This window comes from Dermacentor variabilis, chromosome 2 (assembly GCF_050947875.1).
Source record: "Dermacentor variabilis isolate Ectoservices chromosome 2, ASM5094787v1, whole genome shotgun sequence".
Lineage (NCBI taxonomy): Eukaryota > Metazoa > Arthropoda > Arachnida > Ixodida > Ixodidae > Dermacentor > Dermacentor variabilis.
In genome coordinates this window covers 116,343,644-116,358,391 of record NC_134569.1, presented here as the reverse complement: position 1 = coordinate 116,358,391, position 14,748 = coordinate 116,343,644, and positions in this window count along the sequence as shown.

The window sequence follows — 14,748 nt, the reverse complement described above, 5'->3', positions numbered from 1 at the left end:
GATTGTGCACGTGTCCTTCATCAACTACTAATGCTGTCCGGAGACGTCGAGTTAAACCCAGGTCCAAGCACTCGTGCAAGCGAAACGCAAACATGCAGTGACATAACGGCAGCACTGACTGAAATTCAATCTGTCCAAGCTTCACTACTAAAAGAAATGAAATCCATGCAACGTAAGCTGTCCCAGAGCTACAGCGCTATAAAGGAGATTAAAGACCGCCTTGTCAAAATGAAGAGGACTGTGCATCCCTGGTAGTAATAAAAGAACAAGTTCACGATATCCGGACGCTTGCCAATCAAAATGCAAAAGATATATCATCGATTAAGGCCAGCCTGGACGACTCGGAAGACCGCGCGCGACGCTCAAATCTAGTATTCTTTGAATTAACACATCGCGAACGTGAAACGTGGGCCGAGTCACAATCCTTACTAATAGATCAATGCCGTAAAGAATTAAATATAACTATTCAGTCGGTGGACATCGAACGTGCCCACCGTTTGGGCGAATTCAAAGTAAACAACAACAGGCCAATTATTGTAAAACTTTCACATTTCAAACTAAAAGAAATAATTATTTCACAGGGTAGGAAACTCAATGGCACTGCATATTGAATTTCAGAAGATTACTCTCCTAACACTCTAACAGCTAGAAGGCGTTTGGTCGAATTCGCCGAGACACAATAGAAATCATTCAAACTCCGACACGACAAGCTAACTATTGCAAACAAAGCTTACACGTTTGATCCTAAAACACAAAAGTTGGTCCCTTGTAGTTTAAATGCCTAGGCCCCAGCAATGGTAACTCCAACAAGAATTTCTTTTCGTTTGTTTTTACTAACCTCAGAAGCATTTTACCGAAGCTTGACGCTCTCAGTAATATTGCCGACACAACAGAGTCTGATCTAATCGTAATTACTGAAACTTGGCTTAATTCTACAATAGAAGACTCTGAAATATTGCCATTTTTCCCTAATTTCAATATCTTCAGACATGATCGAGCTACCAAACGTGGTGGCGGCGTATTCATTGGCGCTCATAAGGACCTTCAGTGTACTGAAATTAATACGTCGTCCTCCCTAGAAATTCTGTTCGTCCTGTGTAACGCCTCTTACCCACCCACAATAATCGCAGTCTGCTATCGCCCCCCTGGTAATGATCCTAACTTTGGTGCAGAATTCCACGAGACATTGCGTTCGGTAACTGAATTGCATCACCACTCTTCGACGTTACTGTTCGGTGATTTTAACTTTCCCGCCATAAACTGGGCTAACCTAACATCAGCAACTTCGCAACACAGCACAGAAAGCGATTTTTTTAACTCATGCCTAACCTTTGGATTAGCGCAACTTGTCACTGAACCTACACGCTAAAGTTTTAATTCGTCTAACATACTCGACCTCATTTTTGCTTCTGATCCTGACAAAGTTTATGCAATGACGCATCTGCCTGGTCTTAGTGTTCATTCTATAATCCATGCATCGTACTCCTCTCAGTTTACACAACCTACAAAGATAATCAAAGTGATCAAACTGTATGACAAAGGGAATTACTCGGCAATTAACTCGGAACTCGCACATTTTGCTGCTTCATTCCACACCAGTTTTTGGATGCGTTCTGTCGAAACTAACTGGCTGCTTTTTAAAAACAAAATGTTCGATGTGTTCGCGAGATACGTACCCGTTATCACCGTAACCGAAAAACAGTAGTCCCCATGGTTTAATATCATACTAAAGCGTCTTAACAATAAAAAGAGAAAAAGAATTCGAAGCTCTAGCAAATAAATAAAAACGCACTTTTTTTTCGCAAACGCTGCCGTCTATATTATGAAATATAACCCGCAAAATTCTGGAAGGTTATTAACCCTAATAACTCTCAGCCATTAGCTCTGTTTGATGAACAACACCATCGTATTCCCGATTGCGAAATTGCTATACAACTTAATCGTACTTTTTCTTCCGTCTTCACAATTGAACCTGTTAACATATTACCTCGCTTCCCTCTTTCAGATCATGCAGTCATGCCTGATATTACCTTTTGTCCTTACGGCATTGAGAAACTAATTGATTCATTAAAACTTACATAATCACCTGGTGTCGATGAAATAAATGTTAAAATGCTCAAAAACACCAAAACAATGTGAGCACGATGTTATGTGCTATTTTTCAGCAATCATTGTCATCAGGAGCGGTGCCGGAAGACTGGAGAGTAGGCAAGATTGTTCCAGTCCCCAAAAAAAGGTCCTCCATCATTGTGCTCTAGTTATCGTCCCATTTCACTCACCAGTGTTTGTTGCAAACTAATGGAGCATGTTATTTACTCTCAGATTGTAAACTTTTTACTCCCCGATAAGCTCTTTCACCCAGCTCAACATGGCTTCCGTAAAGGTCTTTCATGTGACATCGAACTAGCTTTATTTTTTCATGATCTAAGCTCTAACCTCGACTTGAACGTACCTGTAAATGCGATTTTCTTAGACTTTGAAAAGGCATTTGACAAAGTTCCACACCAACGGCTACTCTTAAAACTTTCCCGTCTCAAGATTAATCCATTTGTACTAGACTGGATACGTAGCTTTCTCACTAACCGACAGCAGTTTGTATTTGCTAACACACAGTCATGCAAAAGATCTGTCCTTTCGGGCTTACCACAAGGCACAGTCCTGGGACCACTAGTCTTTCTACTTTACATTAATGATCTTCCTACTGAGATCTCCTCTAACATTCAATTGTTCGCAGACGATTGTGTAGTTTATCGACGCATAACTAACACTTCAAACATGGATTTGCTTCAAAATGACCTAAAACGCATTGAATTATGGTGTAACAAATGGTTGATGTCTTTAAATACTAAAAAAACCTCGCTAGTTTCTTTCCATCGCAGGCAGCATCAACAATCAGAGAAATACACCATATACGGCGCCGAAATCTCATCGGTAGACTCATATAAATACCTCGGCATAACCTATTGAACTACCCTAAATTCGTCACATCATGTCATTAACTTAGCCGATGCCGCGAATCGAACCCTCGTTTTTCTCCGCCGGAATCTAAGACTTGCTCCCCCATCTGTAAAATTGTTAGCTTATGTTACATATGTCCGCCCTAGGTTAGAATATGCATGCTCTGTCTGGGATCCTCATCAACATAACCTATCTAATACACTGGAATCAATTCAAAACCGTGCAGCCCGGTTTATCTACTCTGAATATTCTTATCATGCAAGCGTGTCTGAACTAAAAACCCGTGCCGGTCTTACTAATCTAGAATCGCGACGTCTTATTTCTACACTGTGTCTTTTTCACAAATTCTATCATTCACCACTCCACATTTCAGCTATATTACCAGCTCATCGTCAGTCCAGCCGCATTAACCACAGCAAAGCCGTGTATCCTCCCCCGGCGCAGACTACTTCTCATCTACGGTAATTTTTTGTGAAAACCGCCAGGGACTGGATCGGTCTGTCCGCCGATATCACGCACCACTCCGACGTTCATCACTTCAAGGCTGCTCTCGAATCACTGTTTTGTTAACCTAAGCCCATTCCTCGTGTAATACCCCATCTCTGATGCCTTTGAGCTATAATAAGTAAATAAATAAATAAATAAATAGTCAATGTTATGAAACGTGACCGGGCCAATAGAAACCACAGCGCTGCGGCGACATGAACTGCGGCGGACTTTGGTTCAAGGTGAATTGATGAAGCATTACAAACACTGCAGGAGGCGGTTGTAGGTATGCTGATCACGTATCGATCATTATAAGCCGCTATCGCTCTTTAGCGCCTTATCCATCTGCATCGAACCATCATGAACCGTGATCAAACGAGCTGCGGTTGCGTGTGAGTATGGCACGGCCGCGCGTGCCGTATATTGGAAGCGATGTGCGATGGAGACATTGCGCGCCAACTGCTGATAGCTCAGCGCTGTGTTCTCACGGCTTAGTTCGCGTTGAAGAGAGATACGTGGGTCCGTGTCTTGAAAGCGGCCTGCGATGTGGGCCGAGTGCGGCGAGTGCCTACAGCTTTGTCAGCGTGGTGTTCTCGCCGCTTTGTTTGCGTTGAAGGGAGAGGAAGCACGAAGACGAATTCAATCGCGGCTTCGGGCGCTAACTTGCAAGCCGTCGTCTTATGGGATGGACCGGCTGACGCACGGACGGTTTTCCATGTTGCGTAAGCATAGAATTGGTTACGCATTTAAAGAAATGGTCGAAATGGCTGGCGCCATGGCCATATAGGCGGGCGCTGCGCCCATATGGGTGGAGCCCGAGCTATTTTGACCTATCACGGATAGTTAATGGAAGATTTTGAATAAAAACTCAGTGTCCTTTCACTCTGTGAACAAGGATTGCCAGCCAAGCTGTGCATGGGGACGCCTTCATTGTGAACTGCACCTCCGCCATGGGTCCGCCCGGTATTACACTATCTTCGGAATCGGCGCACGTATGGGAGTGCATAACGCCTGCTTCACCTCCGCCGCGCGTCGTCCCGGTTTTTCACAAACTTCGGGATCGGCCCAGGTATATGGAGTGCTTAACGCCTCCTTAACCTCCGCCGCGGGTCGGGTCGGTGTTGCATTATCTTCGGGATCGGCCCACGTATGGGGAGTTTTGTGTCTACGCATGGACACGATCCTGAGGGAACCAACGTTCGACAGCTTCATTGTAAAATTGGTTACGTCTTCGTGTTTCCTAAGACATCAATTAATTATTTATTAAATAATTAGGACGATGAACGCGTTAGCACAGGCACGAGCGCATTCGCGCGGTAGCGCCGAGGGGCGCCAATGAGCCAGCTGTGGAAGAAGACGACGATGCCGGAGCAAATCCTGATGATGGTAGTAATGCGTTAACACACGGCCAGGGTCCTGAAGAAAGTAGCCGGTAACAGCTTTGCTGTAAAAACAGAGTGGAATAGTTTTAGCTTATCCCGGTCAAAAAGACTATCATGTTGTTTGTAACTTGTCAAGGAACGCGATTTATCCTCTTCGCCCGCGCCAAGATTGCGAATAGCAGTTTGCGAGGGTAGATAACATAGACTGAAATGAAAATTATATGCAGTGCCTGAGTGCGGGAAGATAATCAATACGGAACGTTTTCAATCAACCCTAAACGTTAACCTTCAAAACGGCATGTATAATACTAAGGCCTTAGTCTGAAAGTTGCCAAAAACGCCGACTTGCCTAGTACTCATGGTCAAAACAAATCGGAATAACAGCAGGCGATACGAATTGAAACTTGAAATAGCTCATGTAATCAGGGTACCTATGCCTTCCTGGGAATCATTTAAATCAGTTTTCTTGTCTCTTCTTTCGGCTTTCCTGCTGAGGCTGGCTGCTGTCTTGTCGAATGGCTCTTCCCGAATGCGAGGGTCATAATGAAAGCAACGTCGTCATACTATTGTCGTCCCTGCCCACTGCCAGTTACACTCTTGCATGATTGGCTGCTGTCGGATATAGTACAAAGAGACACCGGATGTAGTGCGGATAAAGGTGGTCCATGGCGCGACAAGCTATGCACATAAGCACGACGGACGTGATCTTCAATACCAATACGTGGTCATTGTGGTTTAAGCCATCGTTGTCATTTAATCGCCTTTGTGCCATTGTGATGATTCTTTCTTGGCATGTTATCGGTATCCTTCCGCCGTCTTCCGTTTGTCGCTGTCACTGCGTTGTATATGGTTGCATTTCATATCATTTTAGCATCGTCATCCCAATGTCGTCATGCCGTGGTCGTCATTAAAGCTTCGTCACTTCCTTCGGCGCACCATCTTCGTACTGTAGTCGTCGTCGTAGCCAAAAGGCGGTAAACTCACTCATGAGTCGGCTCAAACACTCACTCAGACTCAATCAGACGCAGACTGACCCGTGGGCCTGGATCACGCACTTAGACTCACCCAGTTTCTACTTGACCGGACTCATTCAGTGTCTGAGTAAGTCTTTCTTAATAAAATTTAGGTGTTAGAGCCTGAGCGGGCACTTCTCAGTAGAATTACGGTGAGTCTGAGTCGAGTAAGTTGGACTGGGTATACCTTCGGCGAGTCTGAGTCCGAGTGAGCCCGGCTGAGTAGGAGGTTCCTGAGTCTGAGTACGGTGAGTCTTAAGCGAAAATCAATCTTGTTTGTGAGTCGCAGGGACTTCTAATTTTTTAGCCGACCTATGGACAATTTTGGAAAAAGTCATCGCTATAACCGTGGTCTTGGCGGCAACCCGTAAAGATTATACAAGCATCGCTCACCATACCTCCATCTACTGTATAATGTGAAAATAAACGCACTACGGAATCGTTCAGCCGCTCCGTTATCGTCAACACAGCGCTTGCACCTACGCGGAACTTCCCCATTCCCTCTCGAAAAAGTACAAGCAAACACACACGCACACGCAGGCAATGACACACACGCACCCAAAAACACAAACGCGCGCACACACAAACACACGCACACATACTCGCACACATGCGCGCGTGCACAGACACAAAGCACATACACACACACACGCACACACGAATTCACGCAAACGCAAGGACACGCGCTCACAAACACACACACACACACACACACACACACACACACACACGCGCGCGCGCGCGCGCGCGCACGCACACACACGCACACACACATACACACCGACGACGCTGAGTCTAAACGTACCACACCTGCTTCTAGGCAGAGAAGCAAGCGCCACCTGGTGCTTCGCGGTTTGCTCCGTAATCGTGCTAAAACTGTGTATAGACTCTTCGAGCCTCCGCAACACGGTGGAGGGAGTTTGGAAGGTAAACGACGCAAGCCTCAGAGGCAAGCACGAAGCTTTGGCTGCTATACGAACACAGCTTTCGCTTTCACATATTTAGGGAGGGTTAGGGATCACTAGACGCAAGAAGCATGCGATCTCCACTGAGAGAGCTGAGCTTGGCCATTTTTCTTTTTCTATTTTTGATCCCCGAACCCGTCTTTTTTTCTCTGCGACATTGAGCATCGACACTACTGTTGCCTTTTCCGGATGCGACGGCGGCGTTCAGTACGACTGACAGCAAATGCCGATTTGATGGCTGTGGACCGGCCGTGCCCGTGCTACCGGCAAATCTGGGTTTATATGCAATTTGTGTCACGATTAGTACTCCTGCTGCCTCAGTGATGCAACGGGGAACCTTGGATATGTTCTCCTATCCCGGGCTGTCTTCAGAACGCTGAAGTAAGCCGGTATTTAAGCAGTACTTGTGTATAGTTGTTAGGCATCACCTTACTTTAGGCTTATTATACTGAGTTCTTAGCACATACTAATTCTCTTACGATGCAATCTTGGTGGCAAGCCTCACAGCGTCACATTATATTAATCGAGTGAATCGAGTGAAAGTTAGCTTTCCGGATGCGTTTCTTTCATTACTTTTTTTTTCATTTTTGCAGTTAAATCTGTCTCTTCCGCGACGTACCTACCTACAGCTGCGCGTGTGACGATCACGATGGCGCGCAGCCCGCTCATTATGTGTTTTATTTTTATTATTGGTTGCTAGATAGTGTCATGCGCAGAAAATAAGGTGCTTCTGAGGATGTTAAATATTATGAAGGATTTTTCGTCAAGATTTTTTCCTTGTCATCACTGTGCATGTGCTCGATTACTGACTAATGTTCTTTTTATACATTCTAAAAATGTTTTCTGTTTGTAATATTGCGTCGCTAAATTACACTGTACCACTTATAAAAAAGAATGCCTCATATTTCGATTGCGACCATCGTTGCTTTCCCTTTACGAAGACGTAAATCGGTGCCCTTATTATTCAAAGAAGGAAATTTTGTGAAGTTTGCACATACTCAGTACTGGTGACGATAAAAGAGGCAGCAAACAGGGAGCCAATACAGATGCACGCGTCGAGGCCCCGCACAACGTGCTTACACTCAGATCTAACGACGCCACAGCCTGCAAAGATATCTTGCTTTATTCGTCAGCCTGCTGTGACTGTCTAACGTGAAGATCATTAATTTAAATGAATATAGAAAGACCAATGACTATTACCCATGTTTCGGGTAGTGAATTAATTTCCGCCTCCTCTTGACATAAATTCTGCATGCGCATGCGGACAAGTCGATAGCGCTGGACAACGTGTGACCACGAGATTTGATGAAGTGGCCTATGCCGAACCGGATCGCGGACTGTCATATTTCTTTTTATTTATAGGAACTCGAACGGACCCAGAAAGAAATCAGAGCGCGTTGTACTCCAACCGAATCAGACTGTTTTATCGGTTTAAATGGTTGTCACGAAACGCTGGTGTTTGTGAATGAAGGTCGTTACAGCGTGAACGAGTACTTGCGTGTGAGAGCAGAAGAGTGTGCAAGTGTATTTGTGGGACTGCAGATTTAGGCGAGCTCTGATCTTGTTCTGTATCAGTGATACTTCCAGTGAAATTGCAGTGCGCACAAGTTATTTGCTTGTGAGTTCGAACAAATTGAGTAAATGCTTGAATTTGTTGTTTTGGCGACGAAACTTACTGCGATACTCTGGAGGTTTTCGAACCCTCCACGCGCGGGCTGCGCAAGTGTTTTCAGTGCCAAGACAACACGGGAAAAGTAGCAGTGGCGCCGACGGCGCGAACGTCTCTTGCAGTTCTTGAATGGTTGCTATCCTAATAAAATTCACTTTCTTGCCTGGTAAACTTAGCGTCTGTCTCGGAAACAATCTTATGGGGAGTTCGCAAAAAGTTCAGTTGATTCGGCACCAGTCTGAATATATTCACTTGTCTTTCAGGGCTCCCTGCAGAAACTTTCATTGGCGGAAACAATCCCTACCATGCGGAACATCCCCCGATCCGACCCGTAGTCCCGCTGCGGCTATGACGTTCTCCTGCTGAGAATGAGGGTTCGATACCCTGCCACAGCGGCTGCAGTTGGATGGTGCAAAACGCAAGAACACTTGCGCATCCAGATTTACTTGCAAGTTAAAGAACCCCAGCAAATCCGACCTCACTCCTAAACTCTCCGCCAATGCAGCAGAAGTTTATACAGCTTGTTCTGGTGCATGTCGTCTTCAACAACCTTTCACAATCTCTCTGCCGAAGATTATAAGAAATGAATTATGAAGATTATAACGAAATGCTTGACGTATATTATAAATGTTTGGCAGCCTTAAAGAGGGTTATGACAAAACTTTACATTAAGTGTGCTTCTGTTTAACTATAACAATGATAAAGCGAGAAAAAGACCTGCTCGTTTTATATCAGTCACAACTATCTGTCGGAAGTAGCTGCGTCATGTATTCAACTTCGTAAACGAATTTGCAATGGAATTGCCCCAAAGAGGTTTGTTTGCCCTTGTGCTCACCATGTTTGAATTTGGTTACGATTGTAGTTGTGGCACGGTCGTGGGTTTAATATTGCGCTGCTCGTAAAACACGCTTGTAACGCCCCGGACCCCTTGATTATGTAATGTGTTGCTAACACCGCAAATACCTCATTGCTAACGTCGCCTACACATGAGCGGGGGAGTGCCCATTGCGTTAGGCAAATATTTGCTTATTTTTACTCGTTTATCTTTTTTCTGTTCGATCAAAGTACTAACAGGAAATTGTCGCTACCTGCGCTTAGTGTGCGATGAGTCGTTTCCAGACCAAGGCAAGACGCATCTATAGCCTACATGCTCAGAGCGTAACTGCACCTACCGCCTAGGTTCTTGCTCAAATGATAGTGAGATGGCGTTTAAGCTCAAAGACGAACAGGCAAGGACGAGCTGAAAATGCCAAACACACCTCGTTTTAATAGGAAAACAAACCATGGCATCCGTAGCCAGAAAAAATAACGGCCGGCCTTTGGAAAGGTGTTATTAAAAAAAAAGAAATCTGGCCGAAGTATACCAAATAGAGTGAATATAGTCGATGCATACGGGCGAATCTAGTATTTATGAAATAAAGAATAATTGGCGTTACCATGCCTGATACTTACAACTTAGACCTGATCAAAAGGTCAGGAATTTCGATCATAGTGACTTCATTTACGCACGATCCAACCTATTGGGTTGAAAATTCTTAGCCTCACAAAAAAACGACAGTTTGCGTACAATACACGTCGCATAAGATCGTACTGAGTGGTTTCTTATGCACGATTGGTTTTTTAGAAGCACACTATTGTGGCACATGTAATAACACCAGCGAAGAGATGTGAAGCGCTTCTTTGAATGAGCACTGCGCAAACGCCAGCGCTACATAGACTCATTTGCGCTTACTGATAAGGATCTCATTTAAACTCTGCCTTGGGTGTGCGTAGTGAAGCCTCATATGAAAATATCCACTAGCAATGATGTTTTTAAACATTATTATTTTTACTATTCGAAACATAGCTCTCATAAAAGCGCCGGTGTCGCGTTTTTTTACTTGATTCTGATATATTTGAACCCTTGAAGAGTCTTCTAAGTCACGCCCTCCTATTTCAACACGCATTCTTCGAGTATTAAATAACCGTTTGTTGTGATATAATAAAGCGTGAAGCTTCTTAATTTAGGGAGACTAATTTTCCAGAATTAAGGCAGCCGAGAAGGGCAATATTATTTCCCCAGCCCAAGGGAAACCGAATAAGGTAGCAAGCTGAAGAACGTCTTCTCTTCGATGCACTTGTATTGAACGTCATGCACAGCCCGGTTTATTGATCTAGGCCGCATGCAACGTGGGTTGTACGAAATGAACTTGTGCGGCATTTCTAAAAGAAGTTTCTCAAGTTGCGGACTGCTTGCAAAGGTCAAACAGAGATCAGCGAAGTTGCGCAAGCCTGCCTGGGAAATATTCCATGGTTGCTTAACGTTATCGCGCATAGATTTCAGGTATGCCTTAAAATCATCGGGACAGACTAATGCTCCAATCGGGGCTCCATAATAACAGGAGTTCGTAGGCTAGAATGGTTTCGTTCAAACGGCCACGACCAATCATGAAAGCACGCGTCGATAGCTGAGGTCGCTAGCCGATGAGAGATGGTACTTATAAAGGAAAAGCATTGCGAAATGGGTCCTTAGCACTAGTTTCATGTTTTGAGTGCACCTGCAAGAAATGATTGCCTCGTTTCATTACAGATCATGTGACGAAAATCTTAATTCTCGGGCAAGTACTTCTGTCGTCAGTACATAACTCTCTCTCTCTCTCGATATATATATATATATATTACTGGCACTGGGTCTTGGGGCTGTGTGATTGTTGTTTTGCAATTAACCAGAAGCAGGTAAAGCGGTGCCTAGGAAATAAATGCTGGACGCCATTTGCAAATATTTATTACAATCGACACGGGGGATGAATTTGCTAGCAAAAAACGTTCGAAGCGCGTGGAGAAGTTGCGAGCTACTTTTCTGCTAAATAAAAGAACAAAACCATTAAAGAGGTGCACTTGCACGGAACTTAGGATGTAGTTCATTCCAATGCTCCATTTCTATATTTTTGTCGCATCCTTTCTCAAGAGGAGGCAAGCGTCGTGCCCCTTCCAGTGGCAGTGGCCAGCCTGCTCCTTGCGCCTCTCTTTCCTCTCTTTCAAGCCTTTATATGTTTTCACACCAAATGTACTACTACTACTACTGCTAGTACTACTACTACTACTACTACTACTACTACTACTACTACTACCACTACTACTACTACTACTACTCCAATACTACTACTACTACTACTACTACTACTACTACGACGACGACGACGACTACGACGACAAATAATAATAATAATAATTCTCTAACACTACACATGAACAGTCAATGTACAAATACATGTCAGGGGCTTTCAGCAATAAGTCGCTGAAACTAAGACAATTTTTAACGAGTACACTGAACACAAAAGGCGGACAAGGATCTAACAGGCCAGTGCGCGTGGAGCCGTTACCCTTGCACGTGTCATTTCTAAGTCAATTCGAAAGGACAACGATACAAAAACAAACGCCTCCTAGGCACAGCGTCCGCAACTAAGGGCGTTCCAGCTTATCTGCTCACGAACAGATTAGGAAATTGGATTAGGGTTGTTTGGAGAGCCAGCAGCCCGGAATCATGCGATGTAACAATTCCAAGAGAACGCTGCACGATGCACGTAAGTAACTGAAATAGCAGTCGCGTCACACAGCATTTCACCAGATTTGTTTGTGCGCATCATAATGGGTGAGTGGCTATAGAGGGCCACCTAATGAGGTTAAGCTCTGGGGCAGAGTATAGAATACCATACCCGTCTGGTTCAATGTGGGAGACCGTAGCGCCGAAGTAGATACACACTCGCGTTCACCGAAAGAGCTGCAGCGACTGCGGCCTTGCGAATTATGTGTTTTCACTGGCCAGTGATCGCGTAGTCGTTTTTATGTTTGATACTCAACTTTTTTCACGATGGTCCTTCGTAACTGATTACTTTATTACCTTATTACATGATACCACAATAAAATAACTTACCCGTTGCTATGAAGGGCTATGTACTGGACAATGAAAAGTGAAGTCATTTTCATTTACGCTCTGTTCATTTTAGTTTGAACAACTAAAGCAAATAAAGTTACGAACTTCTACCTGATTACGGACGCGACATCGCGAAGCGTGGGCATCCACCCAGCCCCTGTGTGAAGTAAACGTATCGCGCTGCTAAGCATGAGGTCACGGGATCAAATCGCAGGCACGGCGGCCGAATTTCTATATAAGCGAAATGCAAAAACAACCGATCACTTCGACTTAGGTGAACGCCACTGAACCCCACGTGGTGAAAATTATTCCGGAGTCCTGCACTATGGCGTGCCTCACAATCAAACCGTGGTTTTGGCACGATATCGTGCCATTTGGCGCTAAGTCGCTTTAGCATAAGAGGCTAGACAGACCATATTATAGCGCGTTACGCCGAAACATTAGTTTATGCCCAATGCTACATCACAGTAGGTTGCATCGTGAGAAGCGCTTCGCAGTGCCGTGTGTTCAATCACGTAAATAATTGAATAAGTTGAGGCCAGTTATTACGATGCATGTGGCCATATTGCAAATTAGAAAAGCGGAATTAAGCTTTTACAACAATTCTCTTCAATTTTTTGGTGTGACGATGTGCAATAATGTTTGTAGCTAAGAATATATATAGCGTGACTGGTTTAGTTACAAATCTGATTGTTATTCGTTTTTATCGCACGTGATGTCTACCTGGGCCGATAATTTTTCTGAGTTGGCGTGATTGAAGAAAATTTTGGAGGCTTCTCTTTTTACAGTTTACGAAGAGAAAAAAAATATTGCAGAAACCATAGAATATCATTGTGAAGACAGCGTGAGAAAGATAGTAAGAGAGAAAGCGAGAAATCGAGGAGAGGAAAGTCAGGTAGGTCAAACAGATGACCGTCGGGTTTGGTACCCAACTTTGGGGAATACAAAAAGGAAAAGGGTGAAATAGTGACCGCTGAGTGCACAAGGAAAGAAGCACAGGAGGGTAAATGGTCGCTGAGGTCGGTGCAGTTCTACTACCCTACCAGTGCACTAATCGCTTTGTACGGTAGGGATGAATGTGGCCCCCAGTCCATGTATTTTTGACCAAAGAATGGTCTCAAGTCCAACCTGTTCAATATTGCGCCGAAAGGGTGGGCACTGTCCATCGTAGCGAGCACATACCCAATAGGTACTCGATGACTTCCTTGCACCGACAGGATTCGCACGTCGGGCTACTGGCCATTCCAATATGGTAGGGGTAAGCATTAGCAAACGTGTCTCCCACTCACAAGCGCCACATAAACGTTGCTTTGGAATAAAAAAAAGGCTGGATCGAGTTTTAGCCTTAGCCCTTATGCGAATAGGTATACATGCACGGTAGAACTCATCATCATCGTCATCATCAGCTTGGTTACGCCCACTGCAGGACAAAGGCCTCTCCCATATACTTCTCCAACAACCCCGGTCATGTACTAATTGTGGCCATGTCGTCCCTGCTAACTTCTTAATCTCATCCACCCACCTAACTTTCTGCTGCCCTCTGCTACGCTTCCCTTCTCTTGGGATCCAGACCGTAACCCTTAATGACCATCGGTTATCTTCCATCCTCATTATATGTACTGCCCATGCCCCATTTCTTTTTCTTCATTTCAACTAAGATGTCAATAACTCGCGTTTGTTCCCTCACCCAATCTGCTCTTTTCTTATCCGTTAACGTTACACCCGTCATTCTTCTTTCCATAGCTCATTGCGTCGTCCTCAATTTAAGTAGAACCGTTTACGTAAGCATCCAGGCTTCTGCCCCGTTGGTGAGTACTGGTAAGACAGAGCTATTATACACTTTTCTCTTGAGGAATAATGGAAACCTGCTTTTCATGATCTGAGAATGCCTGCCAAACACACGCCAGCCAATTCTTGTTCTTCTGATTATTTCCGTCTCATGATCCGGATCCGCCCTCACTACCTGCCCTAAGTAGATGTATTCCTTCACCACTTCCTGTGCTTCGCCACCTATTGTAAATTGCTGTTCTCTTCCGAGACGGTTAAACATTTCTTTAGTTCTCTGCAGATTAATTTTTGACCCACACTTCTGCTTTCCCTCTCCAGGTCAGTGAGCATGCATTGCAATTGGTCCCCTGAGTTACTAAGCAAGGCAATATCACCAGCGAATGACTATGGTATTCTCCACTAACTCTTATCCCCAATTGATCGCAATCCAGGTCTCTGAATACCTCCTGTAAACACGCTGTGGATAGCATTGGAGAGATCGTATCTCACTGCCTGACGCCTTTCTTTATTGGGATTTTGTTGCTTTCTTTATAGAGGACTACGGTGGCTATGGAGCCGCTATAGATATCTCTCA